The 23,853-nt window shown below is 43.7% G+C and overlaps 1 protein-coding gene across 6 annotated transcripts in view; it reads left to right on the top strand.

Moving 5' to 3' along the window:
* The window catches only part of RAB9A (RAB9A, member RAS oncogene family), a 45,353-nt gene that overhangs the window by 6,601 nt on the left and 14,899 nt on the right, over window positions 1-23,853 (top strand). For 4 of the 6 annotated variants that reach the window (XM_028114979.1, XM_088028872.1, XM_088028874.1 and 1 more), the window contains exon 2: window positions 16,355-16,695. The gene's annotated coding sequence lies outside the window, so the exon portion shown is untranslated. Of the gene's footprint in view, window positions 1-16,354; window positions 16,696-18,568; window positions 18,720-23,853 lie in introns of those variants that run through there. The other 2 variants (XM_088028876.1, XM_088028875.1) reach the window with 1 other exon arrangement.

Here is a 23,853-nt window from a genome sequence, read left to right as displayed (position 1 = left end):
ATAGCGAGAGAGAGCACAAGCAGAAGGCGGGGAGAGGGAGAAGCAGGCTCCCCACGGAGCAGGGAGCCCGATGCGGGGCTCGATCCCAGGACCCTGGGACCATGACCTGAGCCGAAGGCAGACGCTTAACGACTGAGCCCCCCAGGTACCCCCCCCCCAACAATATTCTTAATCCTAAGAGGAAGGAAAGTCAGTCATTCATTGAAGTTCACGCCACGATCACTAAAAGTTGACCGTTTGGGGAGAGAGTGGATGACTGTCTGCTTTGTGCTTTGTGCTTTGTGGCCACTTAGTCCTTTGCTGTACTCAGAGTGTGGTTGAGAGCAGCTCAGCAGGCCCTAGAGCTTGTTAGAAATGCAGAGTCCCAGGCCTCATGCTCCTGGATCCCCTGGTGATCCTGTTTAAGGCAGTTTAGTGCTGCTTTCTCAGTAGGCCAGGAGTCCGTAACAGTGGCTGCGTATGAGGATCATCTGGGGAGATTGACAACCCACTGATGCCCGGGGAGGGCAGGGGGGGCTCCCCAGAACAATTGAATCTGAATGCATGGGATGCAGCCCGGGCTCTTTTAATTCCTCAAGTTATTTTGAGACAGAGTTGAGAACTACTCCCACACAGGCTCTCACTTGATGGTCTCGCAGCTCTAAGAAAAGAATGTCACTGTACACTTTACACCTGAGGAAACAGGCCCCCAGGGGTGCTGTGACTTAGCTAGCCCAGCTGGAACTGCTCCCACACTGTCTTCCTCCAAATTCACCATCCAAGACCGCTTCAAATTTGACTTCTGAGAAAGGTGTTCCTGGCAATGTGGGACAAGATGAACAGTGTCTTTAGGCTCCAACATTGGATAACTAGGGCTTTGTTACTTTCCCCTCTCTTGTCTCACTTGTCTCTCCCTTGAACCATGAAAATTATCCTCTAATCCCACAGGTAGAATTTTGTTTCGAGTCCTTTTGCCTAGTCAGAGGAGTTGCGTATTTATTTGTTTGGGTTTTTTTGTTTTTTCTGCACAAGTCCTCCAGAGTATATAAAGTGTTTATGCAATTTGGTTTCTGATGTTAGGGAGCCTTCATGTTCTCAAGGGCATGTGAGTTTAGATCCGTAGGGGAGGACAGAAGCTCTCCTAGGCTCTGTGGCTGGGACCCCGCAAATTAGACGGACAAAAGACAGACTAACAAGAGAAAAACCGTTCATTAACACGCCGGGCATGAAACATACGGGAGAAACTCAGTGATGAAGAATTCAAACGGGTGGTTGGAACTTGGGCTTGTGTAATAGCATCTTAGCAAAGAATGATACATTTGTAGAGAAATAACAAGAAGAAAGGGGCTTTAGGCTTTTAGGGCCCGCAAACTGGGAGGGTAAATATATGGCGGGACTGATGAACATAATGGTCATTTAGTAAGGTTTGTTTGTGTAGACTCTCCTCGCTGCCAGCCTGAGGATGTTCCCTTCTTCCTGGTACAGAATTCCTGAGGGGAATTTACATTCTGCTTTCAGGCAGAGAGCTCCTTCCGTGTCTGCCTTTTCTCATTTGCGTTCAGCCCAGAATGATCCTCATGCCAAGATGGCATATTGGGGGTCCCATACTCTGGACCCTTTTAGGTCTGAAGTTCCAATTGTGCTAATGTAAAAACAGGCCTTGATCTGTCAGAGGTCGTCCGTTGCCTCAGCCTTTGAATCTACCAACATTTCTCTAATGAATGAATTGAAGAGGAAATTCCTTCTTTAAGGCTTTTGCAGTGTTGAACCAACCTGTGCGATTATTTAAGCACAACACACCTCTGTGATTATGGCTGATTTTGTTCTCTTTTGAGAACTTGTCGAATGTTGATGGTTACAGTTTTGATAAGCTTACTTCAGAGTTATACACATTTTCACCAGTTCTTTTCTCCCACCGTTCCTAACTTCCTGTGTCAGAGCTCTGAAGGCCTAACCAGATACACAGTTTACCTGCCTCCTGACACAATTCCCCAAATGGTGCCTAAAACTAGAATATGTTCGCGTGTTCAAATGGGTTTGAAGTAATCGGAGGCCCTCGAGTGTGAATTCTATTTTGATATCTTTTCCCCTGGTGGCTTCCCGGGGCTGCCTATTTTGATGTAACATGCTAGTCTTAAAGAGAAACTTGCAGAGTCACCTAAAACTTGAAGTTTCACAAACTGGTTTCATGTGACTTAGGATGATCTTAAAAACTATTCAGTGGTTCTAAAAGGGCACATCACATGAAAACCAAGTGTTCGTGTCATTGTTTGTTTTTTGTGTGTGGTGGGGTTTTAAAAAAGTTTTTATGCTGGAATTGTGCAAACTTCATTTGCAGACAAATAAAGGCATTTGAAATGGAAATTCCTTCACTCTCCAAAATGTAAAAATCTGGGTAGTCCTTTTCATTTCCTTTCGACTTGTCAGTGACTTTTGGAACCAGAGATAGGCAAATAGCAGTGTGGGTTTTTTTTTTTCTTTTAGCCAATGAGACAGCATTACATTTTTAAGTATAATCATCCTTTCACATTCTGTGTCTCACCCACTAAAAAGAAAGTGTTTTCCTTTAAAATTGCTTCTGGGGGAAAGGAGCTTTCATTTAATTTACAATCACGGTTACAGAAATGGCAAGTACAATGGCCCCAAGGTCCGGGGCGGGGCGGGGCACGACAGGAGCTGACCAGAGCTGAGGTGAAGTCACAGGAGCCACTGGGTTCATTAGGGCCCTTGTCAATCATCATAAGGACTTTGGGTTTTTTCCAAGCCCGATGGGAAGCCATTGAAGGGAGGGAGTTGGTAGTGAGACAACTTCAGTGGCCTTTAGGAAAGTTCCCTCTGGCTGCTTTGTTAAATTAGTTGGGGAGGGAAGGCAGGATGGATGCAGAGACATCCAGTCAGGTGGCCATAGCAATGGTCTCGTTGTCATGTGACTGGTTCCAAACAAGAGTACACCAGATGGTCTCCCTGCATGTTTACAGTTGACAGAGTCCTTGGCGATGGTGTTCGGGAAATGCTACTCCAAAATCTGGTACCTTCTCATACAGAAGAAACTGAAGGAATCCAAGTAAGGGCCTGTAGGTGGAGGACTCTTTGGCCTCCCCCTCCTCCCCTGAGGCAGGTCCTAAGCCCCTCCACTGAGAGGTGCCCTCCTCCTACCCGAGGAAAGGAGCATCCCTGATCTCTGCAAAGGCAGGCACACAGGGGAATCTGAGCAAAGAGGACTTTCTAGGTTTTCCCCTTGGCTCATACCCTTCGGTCCTATCACATTCCTCCCTGACCTTCCACAAAAGCACACCGGTTTAACTCTCTTTGGGGCTTCGTTTCCTTATGAAGTCTCCTGTGTCATGTAGAATTTATGTTACATAAATGGGAATGCTTTCCTTTTGTTAATCTGTCTTTTGTTACAGAGCCCCAGCCAAGAACCTAGACAGGATAGAGGAAAAAAAATTTTTTTTTCCCATCCTTATATAGGCAGTTTTGCAAATGGGTGTTTCATCAAATCCAACAACCGCAAATTCCCTACCTGTGACCCATAATAAAAATGAACTAACAGCACAGAAATTCAGTACAAGTATGGCCCGGATCTTGGTTGCCCTGGTTACGAGGAGTAGCTGCATAGGGCATAAGCATCAGCTGTTATACCTCAATCTAGAAGGGCTCTTCATGCCTTTTCCCACATCACCCTCCTTTTGTCCATGTTACTTTTTTTAGATAAAAAGTTGGATACAATTGCAGCTCTGTCTCTTCCCCAGCACTTCCTGGGTTGAGAGGCTCCTTTCATTCCCTATTTCCATTTCTAAGCACCAGGCAGGGAGCCTGCAGCTGGCCACGCTCCACTGCCTTTGCGAGGGTGGGGTCTTCGGCTTTCTGGTCAGATTGCTTTATTTATAACTTCCCAGTAAATGCAAAATATTTTACACAAGCATTTTTATATCTCTCAGAGGTATTTACTGTAAGTGCCTAGATTATAGAAGGCGTCCTCTTGCTTTCAGAAGAGCCCACAGTCCAAAAGGAGAAAGGATGATGACTTCATATGATTCCATTTGCATTACGATTCAAAATGAGGTTTGCAGAGACGTTGCCGCGCATTAGCAGAAATGCCGTGCCGTGCGGTAGCAAGTGCCCATTGCTCTATTGCTTGGCGCTCGGCGCTCAGGGCAATGAGGTGATCGAGAGCCATTCCAGGCCTCCGGACCCGCAAAATGCAGGGGAAGCACCAATGACGTGGCCAGCTATCATTTTACATTTTAAGAGCTATGAGAGAAACACCGACTGACTGACTGATGAGGCAGGGGTGCAGGGTACCCGGGAGGATCAGGGAGGGCTTCACGGAGTCTGTGACGCTCAGGGTAAATGTTGAGATGAAGTTAGCCAGGCAGAGGAAGGGGGAGGGATATTCCATCACTGCATTTGCTAGATTCCTGGCACTTCATCTACAGTATCTCACGTAACCTTCACAACTACCCTGCCAGCATTTTAGAGGTGAGGAATCTGAGGCTGAGAGAGATTAAGTTAGTTATGCGGGGCTACACAGAGCCAGATTCCATTTATCTATTTGACAGAGAGCTCATGACCCGAGCTGAAGGCAGACAGTTAACCAACTGAGCCACCCAGGCGCCCCTACAGTTTTGTTTTCATGCAACAGATGTACACATATCCCCCAGCTTTGTGAAATCTCACAAGTTGCTGAGCAGGAAGTTTGCAGACATTTTAGTGGATTTCAATGCCATTGGAAAATGAGGTGGTGGCTAAAGGGGCTGAAGGTTCCTTTTGGGGGTGATGAAAACGTTCAGAAATCAATTGTGGCGATGGTGACCCTACTCCGTGAATGTGCTAAACACCATCAAATCATACATTTGGAATGGGGGAATTGTGTGGTCTGTAAATTAGATCCCAATAAATAAAGCTGTTATTTAAAAAATCAAATGAACTGAGGGAGGGAATTAGAAATAGAAATACTCTATTGGGTATTTATGTCAGCGAATCATTCTGAACCTTTAGTATATTCATACATGTAATGGAGAGAGAATGGCAGTCTTTCTCAAAGGGGCCTTGCAAGGAGCCTCCCCTGCCAGCTCACACTGACCCAGAGAGAGGCCGCATCTGCACCCCGCGGCCTCCGTCCAGGCAGTTTGCTGGGCCCCAGCCTTTGTATTTCTGCCTAGAAGGCCCCTCCCTCTTTCAGTCCACAGAACAAACAGGGCTAAAGCTTCCTCCCACAATGATCGCTCCTTGTGTTTCTAACCCGTTTCTCAAGCCACAGACTTGAGCTGTACTATGAATGACATCAAGCCCCCTAGAGCATAGAAAATCTTCTCGAGTCAACCCAGAGCAGTTGCCATTTACATCCCTGGTTAGATCTGTACTTTGAAAAGAAACTGCAGATAAATTCACTACCTCAGAATGAGGCCCTGACATCAGCGGCATGAGCCAGACCTGGGAGCGAATACAAAAATGCACCCCCCGCCCCGCCCCATCTCAGACCGGTTGAATCTGAATGTATGTTTTCACAAAGCCCTCAGTGATTCCTCACAACGCATATTACAGTTTGTGAATGCCCTCTTGTCCACAGCAACCAGGCCTGTGAACTCTGCCTTCCCTCTTATGCTTTTGGATGAAATGCCTGAGTTTCTAGCTAACAGGGATCTCTCCACTTGTCTTGGTCACCAACCACCTCCACTCTCCACACTACTAAATCCAAGGGACAGTTCTCAGCCCTGAAACCTGTCAGCAGCATTTGACACGCTGGCCTCCTTGGGAACACTCTTCATGTGGTTTGCAGTCGATTGTACTCTCTCTGGTTTTCCCTCTTACTGGCCACTCTGTCTCAATATTATTGCTGCTTCCTCATTATTTTCCTGACCTCTTAACTTTGGAGTGTCCAGAATTTAGTCCTCGGACACCTTCTGTATCTACACTCACTCCTTTGTTGGTGTATCTAGTTCCATGGCTTTCTATACCATCTATATGCTGATGACTCCCCCTCTTTATCTTCAGGCTTGCATCTCTCCTCTGAATTCCAGGCCCCGAAATCTAACAGCCTGCTTGAGAACTCTACTTGAATGTCTGACAAGCATGTCAAACTTCGTATGTTTAAAATCAAGCTTCTGATCTTCTCTCCAACGCTACTTCTCCACTTAATAGCAACTCCATAGTTGGATAACTTAAGCTAAAAACCTTGGAGGTATGATCAAGTCCTTTTTTTCCCTTCCTTCAAACTTCCAATCAATCAACAAATCCTGTTGGCTCTATTTCAAAGATTAAGAAGCCCAACTTAAAAATGGACAGAAGATTGGGGCACCTGGGTGGCCCAGTCAGTTAGGCGTCTGACTCTTGATTTTGGCCCAGGTCATGATCTCAGAGTTGTGAGGGAGAGCCTGGTGTAGGGCTTCATGCTGGGCGTGGAGCCTACTTAAGATTTTCTCTTTCCCTCTACCCCTCCCTCTCTCTCTTAAAAAAAAAAAAAAAGGTCAGGTCATGATCCCTGGGTCCTAGGATTGAGCCCCACATTGGGTTCCCTGCTCAGCAGGGAGTCTACTTTGCCCTCTGGCCCTCCCCCGCTCATGCTCTCTCTCCCTTTCTCTCTCTCAAATAAAATCCTTAAGAATAAATAAATAAATAAAATTCTATCTGTTCATTGTTTTACTTTCCAGAAGGCCCTATAAATCTTAGGTAAGGAACATAGTTGAAAGAGTTGTTTGGTGATGTTGCTGCTGTTGAGTTTTTCTATGTATTACATATTGTGCTTGGCTGTATGTCAGTAATTCTAAAAGTGCCTCTTTGAAAATAATCATCCCCAAATCACATATATAAACATTATTTGCAACTTATGAGGTTTTTTTTTTTAAGTGGTTTTTAGTATATTCACCAAGTTGTACAACCATCACCATCATCTAATTCCAGAACATTTCCATCACCACCCCCCAAAAACACCATTAGCAGTCACTTCCCATTCTTCCCTCCCTGGAGTCCCTGGGAACCACTAACCTGTTTTCTGTCTCTAGGGATTTGCCTACCCTGGACATTTCATATCAATGGAATCATGTAATATGTGGCCTTTCGTGTCTGGCTGCTTTCACATGGGTTTTTTTTTTTTTTTTTAACTTGAGAAGTAAAGCATATTTTACTAACCAAAGGGACTGTACTGGCCTTTATTTAAAGTGCAGCTTTAATTGAATTCACATAAATAATTTAACATTTACATCTGTCATAATTGCACTTCTTCAAATTTTTATGTCAATAATTTTTAGTAATCACATGTTAAAACTTGACATTTTGAAAGACAAACCCCCACTCATCTACAAAATAAAGGTCACAAATTTTTTTCTTTAAGAAAAGGGAAATATGGATATTTCCCCCTACTTATTTTAGTTGGCTAAGTAGAGTTCAATCAGATTTCATCACTATAACCACTGTTTCAGTAAAGACTTGTAGCCATTATTTAGTAAGGACCAAAGTCAGAAATTCTTAGCAACACGTTGGCTCGGTTTTTCCTCCCCTGCATGTCTTCTTCCAAACACACAATACAGTGTGGTATAAAATTATTGTGCCTTTGAATTATATGGCTTGGAAAAAAAAAAAGAATTATATGGCTTGTTTTAAAGTAGTCAGTTCCTCACATAATTCCATTTTATCTCTAGGCTGAGAGATTTCACACTTAGCTCATCCTATGAATTTTCTCCGTTCTGTCTCTCCTCTATTTTATCACTGCTTCATGTTATTTGTGGACATGTTTCTTCCCTTTAATTGTCCATTAAGTTCCCTGTGCACATCTTAGTTATGTTTGTATCCCTCAAAACCCCAAGATTAACTCTGGGCATGGTAGATGCTTAATGCAATTTTGTAAAATAGGTTTTTACTTAGAGTGGAATTTCAATGAGTTCATATGTGTTTCTGTTCTACATCTGCCACCCCATACTTTGGAAACACTGCATCTAACTTTAATAAAACTGGATCAAATATTATGATTGTTAATGTTTCAAACCCACTCCCCCCAAAAAGTAATTTATTCAAAATAAGTTTATTTCATTCATGTTATGGCATTTGAAACTTACCAAATTAATGAAAGAGAGCCCTGAGTCATAAGGGTTGTGTTAGATTGTATTATTGCTCAAGTATTTGATGACCTTCCCAGTGAGACAATTCTAGAATACCATACCACTTAGATCAGCTTTGCCATGTGACTTGCACTGCCCCTCCCTTTAGAAGGATTGCACATCCTAATGTGTAACTCGCTTTGGCCAAGGACATATGGGTAGAAATGATGCATGTCACTTCCAGGTAGAAGCTTTAAAAGCCAACCAACCAATGAGAACTGCAGCATATCAGACGGGCTTCTCCATTAGCTCAGGTTCATCAGCTTGGGCCCAGAGGGAACGTGACATGGAATGGAACCACAGCTGACCTGTGATAGACATTAAGATGAGAAACAAATCTTTGTTTTTATAAGCTGCTGAGATTTGGCGGGGGTTTGGGGCGGGGGTCATTTTTTTCTTTTTTCTTTTTTTTTTTTACCACAGCATGGCTAAGCCTAGACTGATTGATAAAAAAGTGTTAAGAGAGGTATAATTCCAATTAACCTGAATTTATATTATGAATCACAATAAGTTTGCACTAGATGATCTATATGATATATTCTAACTTTGTACCATTCCAGAGTTTGTACAGTTGACCCTTGAACAACACAGGTTTGAACTGCCCAGGTCCATTTATACATGGATTTTTTTTTTTTTTATAAATACAGTACAGTATTGTAAATATATTCTCTTATGATTTTCTTAACATTTTCTTTTCTCTAGCTTTATGGTAAGAATACAGTATATAATACATATAACATACAAAATATGTGTTAATCAACTGTTTATATTATTGGTAAGGCCTCTCTGGTCAACAGTAGGCTATTAGTAGTTAAGTTTTGGGGGAGTCAAAAGCGACATGCGGATTTTTGACTGTATGGGAGTCAGTGCCTGTAACCCCCACTTTGTTCAAGTATCAACTGTAGTTTCAAATAAAGACATCAACTCCTTCTAACTTAGAGAAGGCATTTCTTAGGGAGATGTTGAGTAGTTCTTGGAGGCAAGGCTGGAGTATTGAGTTTGGACAGTGGACAGGAACAATGAGAATCCACACCATGAATGGCCTGATTAAGATGCTGTCACTGCTAGGCACTAGGTACTGCCACTGGCATCGTGACCACTGGCACTGTCTGTGGTCTCTGGACACCAGAGGCCACCACTACACATGCCAGAATGAACTTTGAACTATTCCAGCATCTCTGTGGCCTGATTAAGATGCTGTCACTGCTAGGCACTAGGTACTGCCACTGGCATCGTGACCACTGGCACTGTCTGTGGTCTCTGGACACCAGAGGCCACCACTACACATGCCAGAATGAACTTTGAACTATTCCAGCATCTCTGTGTTCCTTGCCTAAGGTTCAGATCTTCAGAGAGGGTATCTGATTGGCCATTCTTGGGTCTCATGCCCTGTATCCTTGTTGTGGGGGTTCTGGAAGAGCAAGTATCTAAGTAGCTGGCCTTTAGAGCTGTTATAATGAAAAGACTCACAAAATAGTTGGCTCCCTAACAGAAGGGCCTTCAGGTGCTAAGCAAAACCCCTTCTCCCCAACCCCCCGAAACTCTCAGAAGGTAAGAAAACTTTACAACTCCTAATGTGTATTTCTTACTAAGTCAGGCTTCCCTTTATGGGGGTATAACATAAGCAGTGCGGTATAAATGACTATACTGTAACTGAAAATTTATGAGGCGAATGGACATATTCTAGTCCAGTTCAGTAGAATTTTCTGTGTTGGTGGAAATATTCTATCTACACTGTCCAGTGGGCTGGCCACTCACCACATGTGGCTATTGAGTCCTGGAAATGAGGTAATATGACTAAGGAACTGAATATTGAATGACATTTAATTTTAATTGATTTATATTTCAATGTAAGTAACGCCTATAGCTAGTGGCTAGACAGCATATTTCTAGTACCTTTAGGCACCACACCTACTTTTCTCCACTAAGTTCTTCACGTTTTCTGTTATATTTATTTCTAAATGTTTTATAATTTTGCTCCTGAAATTGGTATCTTTTTTAAATTTATATTTCCCGTGTTTGTCGGTTATATAAATGGAATTTATTTTTGTTAAACATTTTTTATCTAGCCACTATCTTGGTCCATTTGGGCTGCTATTACAAAATACCATCGACTGGGTGGCTTATCAACCACAGAAATATATTTCTCACAGTTCTGGAGGCTGGAAGACCAAGATCTTCCAGCAGACTCGGTGTCTGTTGAGAGCCCACTTTCAGGTTCATCAATGGCCCTATTTTCACAGTGTCCTCAGATGGTGGAAGGGATGAGGCAGCTCTGTGGGGTGTTTTTTTATAAGGGCACTGATCTCATGGTGAAAGCCCCACCCTCATGACCTAATCACCTCCCAAAGGGCCCACCTCCTGATACCATTACATTGGGGGTTAGGATTTCAACCCCTGGATTTTGAGGGGACACAAACATCTAGTCTACAGTAAGCTGCCTTGTTGAACTCTTTCAATAATAAGTTTTCTATAGAGTCCTTTTGAATTTCCAAGCATATTGTCTGTGCTGAATATAGTTTTGTTGCTCCCTTTGCAATCCTCATATTTGTTCTTTCTTTTATTTCTGTGTGCTGTGACCTCGAGTGCAATGATAAATAGAGTGCTTGCTGCAGACACACTTCTCTTTTTCTTGTTTTAAAGGGCACACTTTATAGGGCACCTGGGTCACTCAGCCAGTTAAGCATCTGAGTCTTGATTTTGGCTCAGGTCATGATCTTGGGGTTGTGAGACTGAGCCCCACAACGGGCTCCAGGCTGAGCGTGGAGCCCACTTGGGATTCTCTCTCTCTCTCCCTCTGCCCCTCCCCGTCTCTAGAAGAAAGGGGGGGGGCATACTTACAGATTTTAACTATTAAGAATGATATTTGGTGTGGGTTTTTAGCAGATACTCTTTGTGAGGTTAAGGAATTTCCCTTCTATTCCTGGTTTGCTGAAATTATTCATCACGAACGGGTGTTGAATTTTGTTGAATGCATTCTTTTCTTCACCTATGGAGTTGATTGTATGTTTTCTTTTCCCTTTAAGCTATTAATATTTTTGTTTTGAGAGAGAGCGCACACGCATGCACGAGCAGGGGTGGGGTGGGGCAGAGGGAGAGGAGAGAGAGAATCTTAAGCAGGCTCCACACCCAGTACAGAACTGAAGCAGGGCTCAGTCTCACAGCCATGAGGTCAGGATCTGCACCGAAGTCAAGAGTCAGACCCTTAACCGAGCCACCCAGGTGCCCCTGAGCTGTTAATGTTAAACTATCCTTGCATCCCTGAGATACACCCACATTGTCAAGACATTAAATTATATTGTCTTCTTTTCTCTTGATTATTATTCACTTTTTGCTGCCTCTTTGCATGTCAGTATTTTTTGTTGAATGCCGGACATTGTGTGTAAATGCAACATAAATGCTCTAGATGATATCTTCCACCACTGAGGGTTCCCTCTGTCCTCTATTAGGCAGATAGGGTGAGAGATCTATCACTTTAATCCAGTCAGAGATTGGGTTTAGGCTGAGCCTGGCTACAGCAATGGCCAGGAGCTCGCACAAGCTTGGATTATTGTGGCTACTGGGATGGCCATGGGGAGAGGAGATGAGAGAATGAGAAGTTGGTGATGTGAGGGCAATAGTGGTCTCAGGTTTTAAACCAAAAGGGTCAAGAAAGCTGCTGGTGGGCATTGGGTACTGAGACATATGGCATTGGGGGGGTGGGAAGAGGGGCACTAACATTCCTGTCCTGAGTTCTAAGAGCAATATGAAGTTCTGGATGTGTCTGTGGATTTCGGAGGGCTTCTGTTTAAAGGAAAAAGTGGCTAAGATAACTGAATTTTTGTCTTCCCTAACTACTATAGCCTAAGGCAAAGATGACATTTGGATGCCATAGAAAGTAGGGTGCTTAAAATTCCTTTGTTAAAAAATTTCTACTTATTGCTCAAAAAAAATACTATAACATGGAATTCAAATTTTAAATAAAAATTCCCCAGAATCCTGCTGCCCTAACAATTCAACTATTTTGATTTTCCTTGCTGCTTTCCATTCTTTTTTATTTTATTTTTTTAAGGATTTTATTTATTTATTTGAGAGAGAGAGAATGAGAGAGAGAGAGCACGAGAGGGAAGAGGGTCAGAGGGAGAAGCAGACTCCCTGCTGAGCAGGGAGCCCGACGCGGGACTCGATCCCGGGACTCCAGGATCATGACCTGAGCCGAAGGCAGTTGCTTAACCAACTGAGCCACCCAGGCGCCCCTCCATTCTTTTTTAAATAAAAACTCTTATGCAGAAACACCCACAAACACACACACACACGCACACACAAATATACTTTTTCTATAATGTAACCATGGTGTGCCTGGAATTTTCCTTCTACTGCCTCTAAAGGTGAAGTTCAGTTTATGACTCACATTCATTAGGAAGTCAGCAAAGGGATCAGATTCCTCACTTCATTCCTGAATTGTAATGCCTGTTCCGTTCTGCCATCTGTAATTACCTGAGTTAAGCTATGTTTAGAGTGTGGTAGGGAAAGAGCATCACTCTTCAAAATGCACTTAATATTTTTAAGAGAATACATTAGAGCTAGTTATGGCTGAAGAAACAATCATAATTTTGGTTTTTCCATCAATTATGAAGATTTTCTAAATCTTTCTAAAAGTTTGCATCTTTATTTAGAATTTTTTTGAGTGCTACTATGTGCTAGGTTCTTAGTGAACTGCTCTTTTCTCAACTGGTACCGCCCCCCCCCGCCCCTTCCACAGCTCTTCCCACTGCTGCTTGCTCATCTTGAGGGCTCAGCATAAGTCCCCTGATTCATGCCTACTGTGGTACCATCCCCCTGTACTCCCACAGACTGCACCTTGTTTATTTCCTTCAAGGCCCTTAATCCAATTGGTAACTGCACTGTGTGTTTAGTTGCTTACTGAATGTCTCCCTCACTCTTCTGGGCCGTCCTGAGAAAGGGATTGAATCTATTTTATTCACCAAGGTAAGATCATATGATATAAACACAGTTGGTAGATGGGAGCAAAAATTCAGGGAGGGTGCTTGGGGACACCCCTTGAATTTCTCCTGCATCTTGTCTACCACTGTATTCGCAGTACCTGGCACAGTGTGGGCACTCACTATATATTTGTTGAATAAATACTAACATGAAATGACTTTTCATTTCCTGAAAAATCTTAAAACCACCCAAGGGAAGAGGGTAGATGTGTTTCTATACTACAGGCATTGGAAGGGTTTGGGCTGGTGTGGTGGTTACCCGCAAACTTGGGAAGTGCCAGTTGCAGTGGCTTCTGACTCCCATGCCCCCTCTCTTCTGACAGTGGGCAGGCTGGTGGAGGAAGCGTGTCGGTGGCTTTTGATTCCCAGGTAGCCATTCAACATCAGCCACTGTACAGAGCTCATGGGACCCATGAAAGAATATATGTTCTATCATGGTGGCAAGTCAGACTTTCCATTTGATTGTATCAACCTGAAGATCGCAAATCCTGAAATTTTCTTACTGGCGATATATAGATTAAGGATGATGCTCCTATTCATTTTTTGATTCACTACTCCTTTTTAAGCTAAGGAGTGAAGAAATCAGATTTCTGATATTTTCTCATATTGAAATTTTATCTGACTTCAGGATCAGGATAAAAAGTTAGTATTAGTGTAGGAAACATGCTGAATTTAGTTTCTAGCCAAACTGGAAGGGTGTGACATTGTTTGAAATACTGAAAATGTATATATTATATAAATATATGAATATATAAAGGAATATATGAATTAAATAAATGAATAAATATATACTATAGATAAATATAGATAAATATTAATATTTATTGAAATATTTCTATATTTATTGAATATTTATTTATTCAATATTGAAAATTATTCAGTATTTATTTATATAAGAAATGTTTCTGGGGCGCCTGGGTGGCTCAGTCAGTTAAGCGTCTGCCTTCAGCTCAGGTCATGATCCCAGGGTCCTGGGATTGAGTCCTGCATCAAGCTCCCTGCTCAGCAGGGAATCGGCTTCTCCCTCTTCCTCTGCCCCTCCCCCTCAGATCCCGCTCTCTCTCTCTCTCTCTCACCTGCTCTCTCTCAAATACATAAAATCTTAGAAAAAAAGGTTTCCTCCACCGAACTGGGATTTTTTGCCTTCATACACTATTGATAACGTTCTTTTTCACTTATTGTATGTTGTTACATATTTTCACTCTGACTTTAAAGCCAAATATAATGGATTTCGAATTACTTTTTATGCTTTTCTCCCTCAGTACAGCTATGCGAGTACATCTATGTAATATTGAGAACAAATCTCTTATTTTGGTCAATGATTTAGGGAAATTATCAAATTTCTGATTATTTAGATATGTCATTTAATGGTCAAGTTGCCTACCATTGAGTTCTATGTTTTTCCTTGTATGTGAAAAGTATAATCAATTTAACTAGATCAGTATTTATGATACCTGAGTCTGGGGCCCACTTATTTGTAATTTTTCATCAGAGATACCAGAGATGATATCTTTCAGACTCCAGCTGGAAATGGGGTATTAACTCCCAGGGCTCACAGTAATAAGTAGGTGTCATTTAATGAAAGAAAACATTAATGCTTAGCAACCTTGACCTCTTTTTCCTCCATGAGTGATGCAATGGATGTTTACAGAATATAAAGACAAAAGTCTTAATTAGATGAAGTGAGTCAAATGAGGTCAATTTTTAAATGTTTGTCGTCAGTAAGCAAGATCATGGAGCAAGAGAGACAAGAGACCATCTAACTTGTGTCAGCTTGCCAACCACACACATCCGACAACAAAAATCCCCCAAACTTGCCCTTCAGGGAAAATTTTTTGACCCACTCTATTCTTGCACTGTCAAATCAGTTAGGCAAAGAAAGGAATGTATACCTGAATATATGAATATTCTTAAGTGTCAGTTGTATAGTGTCTCAGTAATAGTTATTTCAGAAAAAGTAACTCCTTATTCTTTTTCAGGTGCTGACGATAATCTATACTCAGATGTTTATATGCCTCGCTTACATTTTGGAACAGCCTAAGAATCACTTGTAGGACCTTCTTAGAACCCTTTTTTGGAAAACTCTTGGATTTCCCAAGGCTTACTTTAAGATTTTTTTTTTTTTTTTTTTAATTTGACAGAGAGAGCAGAGCCAGGGAGAAAGAACACGAGTCAGGCGGAGGGGCAGACGGAGAGGGAGAAGCAGGCTCCCTGCTCGGGATCATGACCTGAGCCAAAGGCAGATGCTTAACCGACTGAGCCACCCAGGTGCCCCTTTAAAATTTTTTTTAATTATTTATTGTTTTTTTATTTTTATTTTTTTCTCAAGGCTTACTTTAAATCAAGATACAATAATTCCGTAGGAGCTCTTGTTAATAGCTGCTTGGTATTAGCAGTTGCGGAAGATAAAGTGCATCACTCTCTGACTATGATTATGATATACAGTTTTCAGGCAGCCTTTCCTTAGTGATCCTGTGGGTTGCTTGTTGCAGCTTAGTTCACCGTACATGACACTATATAGTTCTTCTTTGGGAAAATTAATTCTAATGTTCTTATATGTTTTATTGTGTGGTTTTAATTATTTTGTATTTTAAAATAAGATAATATCTTTCCCCTCCCTATTTGCAATAGATTTATATTTTATAAACCTTTACTCATATTTCCTTGGGGGGAAATACCCTACATGGATAAAAAATAGATTTCTTTATAAAAGAAAAATTCATTTAAGCTCAAACTAGAACTCAGTCTTTATTACAGGCCTCATTGTCATAAGTATTCTAAAATTGTCTTTAATACTTGTGAGAAACTCTACTAAAATACACTTTTTCTAGTGCTGAATGAAAAGACTACATTAGATTCTTTACCTGAAAATGACTCCCTAAAGAGCCGGAGGTTATTTAATGATTGTGAGCCCAGCAAATCATAAAAGTGAGGTCCTCCTCTTGCAATACAAACAAACTAAATCTACCCCACAAAATATAGTGAGAGGTCAGTCAAAGTCCCTCCAGGAACCTGTGTCGTAAGAACCATGCGCTCAACTCCATATATTGAAGTGAGGAATTAAGAAGAGGTTTTCCAGTAGTCTTTCTCCACTACTGCTTTATATTTAGAGATAACAGAGGCGGTATTTTAACAAGATGACGGAAAAGGTTTCCATTTACTTTTATAAAAATTCCTGTTAATGCCACAATATCACAGCTGTTTGCATTTTTCATCTACCATTTGCATATTCGTTTTCTTATGGAAATCACAAAAACCTGTGATTGTGCTGATGCGATCTGTTTATTTCCACTTTAGGTGAACTTTTAAAGATAACTATTATTTCGTGCTCCCTCTCGCCGGAACGCAGCTGAGGACACGAGGAGTAGCCGACCCCGGGAAAAACGGCGATCTAGCGAGAGGACAGGCGTCCGGGAGAGAAGGTGAGGGCGGGCCGTACCGCGGCCTCGAGGCCCCGCCTCCGCGGGCCCCGCCCCGGCCCGCCGCCATGTTGTTCCCTGGGCGCTGGACGTGAGTAGCTGGAGCTGGACCCCCGCAGCGCTACGCGCTCCTGCCCGCGGCGCCCCGACCTACTCTCCTCGGAGAGGAGCTGGACCGGCCAGCCGCGAGCTCCCGGGCGTCCTCTGTGTGGCCACGAGGTGAGTGGAGCGCGGACGCCCCTCGGGGCCGGGCGCGCCAGCGTCAGGGTCTGGGGGGGCTCGTGGGCCCCGAGTGCGGCCTGGCCCTGCGGCGGCCGGGGCGGGGGCTGCGCGGGGCCGCGGGGCAATCGTCCGTCTCGGGACGGGGGACGGCTTGTTGCCTCCTGACTCCTGCTGACTGACGCAGGAGAAAAGACGAGTTCCCACAGCCACATAACCCGAGGAGAGGGACACACACCCAGACACGCGGGGACACATGGAGGGACGCCAGACATCTGGAAGACACACGCAGACACCCGGGGAAAGAGAGACCCGCAAACACCTGGGGCGCACACGGACTCAAGCGCCGGGGGAGAGCGACACGTACGTGCGTTCTCGGGGAGTGGGGCGGGGGGGGGGGCACAACCCCGCGGGAAACACACGCACACAAAGACACGCAGTCCGTCGGGGACACACAGGTACAACACCCTTTACCCCCAACCATTCGGGGACACACACACATCCACACGCCCCAGCCCGCCCGGACCAAACCATACCCCCGAATGATTAACGGAGAGGAAGCAAAGGCGGTCACAGGGTTTGATTTTGGCGACCTCTGTCAGGCTGCCCGGGTGAACGTTTGCCAACGTGTTAATGACCACTCGGTTAAGGAGTTTGGAGTGTGGAGCCAATTCTAGGGGCTGGCGGCAGTTTGGGGCATTATCTGAGTGAGACTGTGGCTAAGGTTTCAGAATCGTGTTCCTTTCTTCCAACTTAGTTTGTCAAGAGGCAAGGTGAGAGTTTAAAGTGCTGACCAAATAGCTGTGGCGGTGTTAGTTGTCTTTTTGTTGTTGTTTTTCTTTTTAAGTGATGATACATCCCGTGACCGTGGTTCTTTTGAGGAATGACTTTTCTGCTGGTTTCCAAAATGTCATGTCATCACAGTCTTTTTATAAGATTTCAGCAACCTGATAAAACCAGTAGAATTTGATTGCTTTTTTAAAATTAAAGAAAAATTTTTACATGTTTGTCTTTCTGATACCACTGTACTGGAAAATCCCTAAACTGCCTGTAATCTCAGAAACTGGTTCGTGGAGCAAAACTAGAGAGATGAAGGAAACCCAGAACTCTTCGGTTTTTTTTTTCCCCAGCCTTTTAGGAAGGCTGTGCTTAGTTTCTCTTTCAGGAGCTTATGTCGAAATTATAAGCACTACTTGTCCATAACTCTCAGTATCTTACTTAGATCCCCAAATCTAAGACGATGGTGTGATCCGGGTGCTTTCAGTATTTTTGTGTAGTCGTTGTAGTTAAATTCCTCTTGCTTATACTAAAAAGTTTCTGGTTTGGTGACTTATTTTGGAGAGTTTTCTGATTTGGGGATGTTTTTGGTTTATCGTTTGTGAGGTTATATAGTAGACCAACGAAAACTAAGAACATCATTGGCCTTGTTGACTGTCTTGGAGGTTGGGGAAATACCTTAGTGCTCTTCCTCCTTTCCATCCTCTCGTGTCTTTTCGTTTCTTCCTGTCCTTACCACTCCTTCCGTGTAGACTACAGTACTCTGGAGGCCTGAAGCTAAGTTCCTTTGGTTCTAGAAGTTAATTTTTAGCCTCCCCTCATTTCTTACCAGTTCTTGGGCAGTCACTCTGGCACTGGATGTTATGTGCATATAAATCCTGTTCGTACATCATTTCATTTGATTCTCACAACAGTTCTCTGGTATTAGCTCCATTTTACTCGTGAGGAATTTGCTGGGGACATAGGAAGGTTAGGTCTGTTTCCCAGGTCACAAGTAGGGAAGAGGGCAGAGGCAGGATTCGGGGCAAGCCTTTGTGAGTTTTGCTTTCTTTTCTTTTCTTTTTAAGATTTTTAAATGTATTTATTTGAGATGGAGTGAGAGTGAGAGCGATCATAGAGGGAGAGGGAGAAGCAGACTCACCGCTGAGCAGGGAGCCTGATGCGCGTCACCATCCAAGGGCCCCGAGATTATGACCTGAGCCGAAGGCAGACGCTTAACCAACGGAGCCACCCAGGTGCCCCCTTTTGTAAGTTTAGAGCGGTAGTTCTTACCGTGGGGACATTTGACAATGCCTGCAGGTGATTTTGGTTCTCACCTGAGAGGGAGGGCTGCTGGCTGGCATCTAGTGGGTGGAGGCTGTGGATGCTGCCCAGCATCCTACGGTGCACAGCATAGCCCTCCACAACAAAGAGTTGTCTGGCCCAAAATGTCACTAGTGCCAGGGTTGAGAAACCCTGCTTTATAGCAGTCTAACTCAGAGGCTCACGTTTCAGCGCTTCTGTAGTTCTTCAAATGCAATGTCATTTTCCTATTTAGGATACCTCTTAATCATTTTAAGAAAGAACAGTGGGGAAAGTTTGAGAACTTAAAGAGATTTCCCTTGACCAAGAGGCATATTCATTCATTTGAAAGACTAAGGAGTGAGGAAATAATTTCTGATAACAGAATCTTTTTTTTTTTTTAAAGATTATTTATTTTGGAGAGTGTGCATGTACGTGAACAAGGGAAGGGGTGGAAGGAGAGGGAGAGAAAATCCTCAAGCAGATTCCCCACTGAGTGGGGGAGCCTCATGCAGGGCTCGATCCCAGGACCCTGAGATTATGACCTGAGCTGAAATCAAGAGTCGGACACTCAACTGACTGGAGCCATCCAGGTGCCCCCAGAATCTTTTATTTATTTTTTTTTTTTTAAGATTTTTTCTTTCATTTTAGAGAGAGAGCATGCAAGCAGGGGAAGGGCAGAGGGAGAGGGAGAGAGAAGCCCAAGCAGACTGCGCTGAGCACAGAGCCGGCCGCCGGGCTTGATCCCACAACCATGAGATCATGACCTGAGCTGAAACCAAGAGTCAGATGCTCAACTGACTGAGCTACCCAGGCGCCCCCAGAATCTTTTTTTTTTTTTTTTAAGGCAAAAGTGTCAAAAAGAACTTGAGAGCCATTCAGAGCTGTTGAAATAGACTTAGGGGTTTGGTTTCTGTATTATTCCAGTTGTCAATAAACACTGGGCAGTCAGTTAGGCACTGATATGAAAGTGCTGGTGATATGAAGGGCAATAGGGAGTTGCCAGCTCTGCGAAGCTTATAGTCTGTCTAATCATAATCGTAAGATCAGATTCTGACTCTGTCCTGGAACAAAATTATTGCCTGGGCTACTCAAGGTCAGGGGCTAGGTGTCATTAAGAAACAAAATAGCTGTTATACCCACACACAGGTACCTGTAAGGGCGTTTACTATGGGTGGACTTAGGTGAAATGGGGAACAGTTGATGTGTTTTGTTTTGTTTTTTTAAGATTTTATTTATTTACTTGATAGAGATCACGAGTAGGCAGAGAGGCAGGGAGAGGGAGAAGCAGACTCCCCGCTGAGCAAGGAGTCCGATGCAGGGCTCAATCCCAGGACCCTGAGATCATGACTGAGCCACCCAGGCGCCCCTGATGTGTTTCTGATAGCTTTTTAGGTTGACCACATCTGAATATTTACAAGAATCAATATTTACAAGGAGCCATTCTTGTTGAGCATAAAATTTTCCTTACATTTAGCCTCAGTAGGCAGTAGTTATGCATGCATTTTACCGTGGAAATCAAGAAATAAATGGTGAAATTTTTAAAAATGACTTTTGTATCATTTTCTTTTCTTTCTGTTGTTTTGCAGCCATTTTCCCCATACCTGTCTAAGACTAGGCCCTTCAGTATATGTACTACTTCATTGTGGTGGTGGATGTAACTATTAGGCGAACTTTGGGGGTCAGTGATTGAGAGGAGGAGTCAGAAAGGTTTGGCTATCTGTTTAGGAATCACTGTGAAAGTGTTATTCATGCAGCTGGGATGGCTCTTTCGTGGGTAGCTTTGCTTTTGACTTACGCTGATGGACAGCATGTTCTTTGTTACTTACAGATTTCTCTGTCTCTTATCAGGAGTTATCTCCTGTGGGGTAAAGGGGATGCTAAATTGTACACCCAGAAATGATTGCTATCATATGGGATCTAGCAAAGGGATATATATGTTCTTTCCTGATTCGAAGGGTTTCATTCTGGGAAGGGTCAAGAGGAATTGGTGCAGGAAGAACATGCACTGGCCTCAGAGGAGTCTTGCTCGATGTATAGTTGGCTTGCTGCTCTGGCCAAGTTAGGTCACCACATTTCTTTCTTTGTAAAATGAGATGGTTGTACCTTACAATCTCTATGAGAGTATATGACACCAAGTAGAGACATCATATTATTGGCTTCCAAGTAGTTACGCTCCAGGCAACATGCTGGTTAAGCAGCAGGAGGGAATAAGTCAGATAGAAGTGTGCCTGTGTGTTTGAGAAACGCGTCTCACTTGAAAGCTAGCTAGGTAATAAATTTGTTGGTCAAAGCCAGGGACCAGAAAACAGGGCTTGTGACTAAGTAGGTCATCAACAGAGAACATTTATTAAGGATTGGGCGGGGGGGGGGGGCGGCGATGAACTCATAAAATGCCTCACAGAGTTGGGAAAGCTGTGATGCAGAGGCACATTCTGGATACCTGAGGGAGGAGGCCTGGGGGACCCCGGTGTATAAGCAGGTGGAGGAGGCCTGGCCTCTCCTTGTGTTGAGGAGGTAAGGCTGGAGGTAGTCCTAGGCCTGTGCTTGCCAGGGAGCCTGGGGTGTCTAGGCTTGTTAGATACCTTGGAGGAGAAATCTCTATTTTCCAGAGTGAATCTTGATATTGTACATGTTGTGAAAGTGGAGCTCTGCGTATTTCCACATTCTGTATTCTTCCATTACTTTTTGTTAATTTTTGACGAAGGTGGATACAGGGTTTAGAATGCTGTTGCTTATCATGAACACAGAGAGGACAGCTAGAAGTAAATGAATGAAAGTAAGCTGACCGCTGGATCAGCACAGGGTAGGGAAAACGGGTATGTATTTTGAAAGAAATACAGAAATGAAGCAGGCAGTCAGGCTTTACATTCTGCCCTCACTGAACCCAGCTCACTTCATGGTGGGAAATCTGGACACAGACTGTCCAGACAGACATACTTCTGTCCAAGGTCTGATGCCTTACACATCTATGCTATTGTTTGATAAGGGGACGGAGAAACAGTATGGAGCAACTGGATATACTCATTCCGTGGCCACATTCATTATCCAAGTGTGAAGGCTAGCAGAGCAGTGTAAACTAACAAACTGAACTGTTAGTTCAATGTAAACTGAACTATTTTATTTTTTATTTTATTTTATTTTTTTAAAGATTTTATTCATTTGACAGAGAAACAGAGCGAGAGAGGGAACACAGGCAGGGGCAGAGGGAGAGGGAGAAGCAGGCTCCCCACTGAGCAGGGAGCCCGATGCGGGGCTCGATCCCAGGACCCTGGGATCATGACCTGAGCCGAAGGCAGACGCTTAATGACTGAGCCACCCAGGCGCCCCTAAACTGAACTATTTTAATTCCAAGTTCTTGTGAATTGGACTAGGTTTTTGGGTACAGAGGCCAAGGTAGTTTTTCATATGAGTGGTTGCGTTGCCAGTGTTAGAGAAGCCTGAAAAAAGCCTTACAGATTTCTTTTCTAGAACTTGCTATGTAGAACTCACTTAGAGGAGTGTTTATTTATTAAGGTGTTGTTTTTTTTTTTTTTTTTGAGAGAGAGAGCGAGCGAGCAAGAACAGGGGGAGGAGCAGAGGGAGAGGGAGAAGCAGACTCCTCGCTGAGCAGGGAGCCCCACGCGGCACTCGATCCCAGGACCCTGGGATCATGACCTGAGCCAAAGGCAGAAGCTTAACCGACTGAGCCACCCAGGTGCCCTCAGAGGAGTGTTTTGATTTAACAGGTTCAGAAAGTTAGAAGTCACTTGGCTATGGTGTGTAGCTAGGCACCTGCTCTAGTTGGTGCAGTTTCTCACTTGTGTATTTAATCAGAGCAGTGATTAGATAAACATACCTGAAAATACATACATGGTTTAGTTGGAAGTCAGAACAGAACAACAGAAGAACTGCTTGAGGACCACACGTTGGTGAATGCAGAACATTCTCTGAAGGAGTTCCAGTATTTTTTTTTTTTTCAGATTTTATTTATTTATTTATTTGAGAGAGAGCGTGCGCACAGAGGAAGAGGGAGAAGCAGACTCCCCACTGAGCAGGGAGCCCAATGTGGGGCTCTGTCCCAGGATCCCGAGATCATGACCAGAGCCGAAGGCAGACAACTGACTGAGCCTCCCAGGCACCCTGAGTTCCTCTAATCTTAAATTTCATAAATAGTTGTTTTGGAGCAAACAGCTGCTACCCTCATATCCTGTTCCTCATTAACATTTGTGTAGTACTTGATTTTTATCACACCAGCCCTGGAAAACCTAGCTTTGCGAAGATAACAATGTCATGGAAAGGAATGTGGTACAATCTCATGTTGAAACCATGAACTCCCTTGAGCGCCAGCTTGCATGGTGTCTTACAGATGTCTGCTACCTCTGTGGCTCCCTCAGAAATTTAGAAGAGTCTGCCCTGCCTCTGTTGCCTGTGCAGACTGACCCTTGATCCTCTCTCCCTTGTTTTCCGTAGGGTTTCATCCCCATTTTCTGCTCTACACACTTCTTTAGGGAGTAGATTTGCCGGTGGCGAAAGGGGCCTCTAGGTGCAGAGGGGATGGTCATGGGGTCTATGGCCTTTCAGGAGAAACCCTTGTGCTTTCAGCCTGGCCAGCCTGTCTCAAGAAGTGTCAAGAAGTGCCAGTGTGCCTCTTCAGGTCTGCCCTGGGAATCAGCTTTCTCATTGTTAGCTGCTTCTCCCCGGGTTAGCGGTCCTCATCTCTGCCGTTTGTCATGACGAGGACATTTGCTGTCCATCTCAGTTTCATTGCTGTCTCTTATCTACAGTTCCCTCTTCTTGTCCTTTCTGGGTTTGTGTGTGTGTGTGTGTGTGTGTGTCTGTGTGTGTATATATGTATATTTTTATATTTAAAGATTTTATTTATTTGACAGAGAGAGACACAGCGAGAGAGGGAACACAAGCAGGGGGAGTGGGAGAGGGAGAAGCAGGCTTCCCTCAGAGCAGGGAGTCCGATGCAGGGCTCGATCCCAGGACCCTGAGATCCTGACCTGAGCTGAAGGCAGACGCTTAACGACTGAGCCACCCAGGCGCCCCTATATGTATATTTTTAAAGATTTTTATTTATTTGACAGAGAGAGACAAAGTGAGAGGGGGAACACA

Source organism: Eumetopias jubatus, unplaced genomic scaffold (genome assembly GCF_037043125.1).
Source record: "Eumetopias jubatus isolate StellerSeaLion01/CBP00866 unplaced genomic scaffold, mEumJub1_p1.0 scaffold_11, whole genome shotgun sequence".
NCBI classification, from domain to species: domain Eukaryota; kingdom Metazoa; phylum Chordata; class Mammalia; order Carnivora; family Otariidae; genus Eumetopias; species Eumetopias jubatus.
The sequence above is the reverse complement of the archived record's forward strand: the minus strand, read 5'-3'. Positions and strand labels throughout refer to the sequence as shown.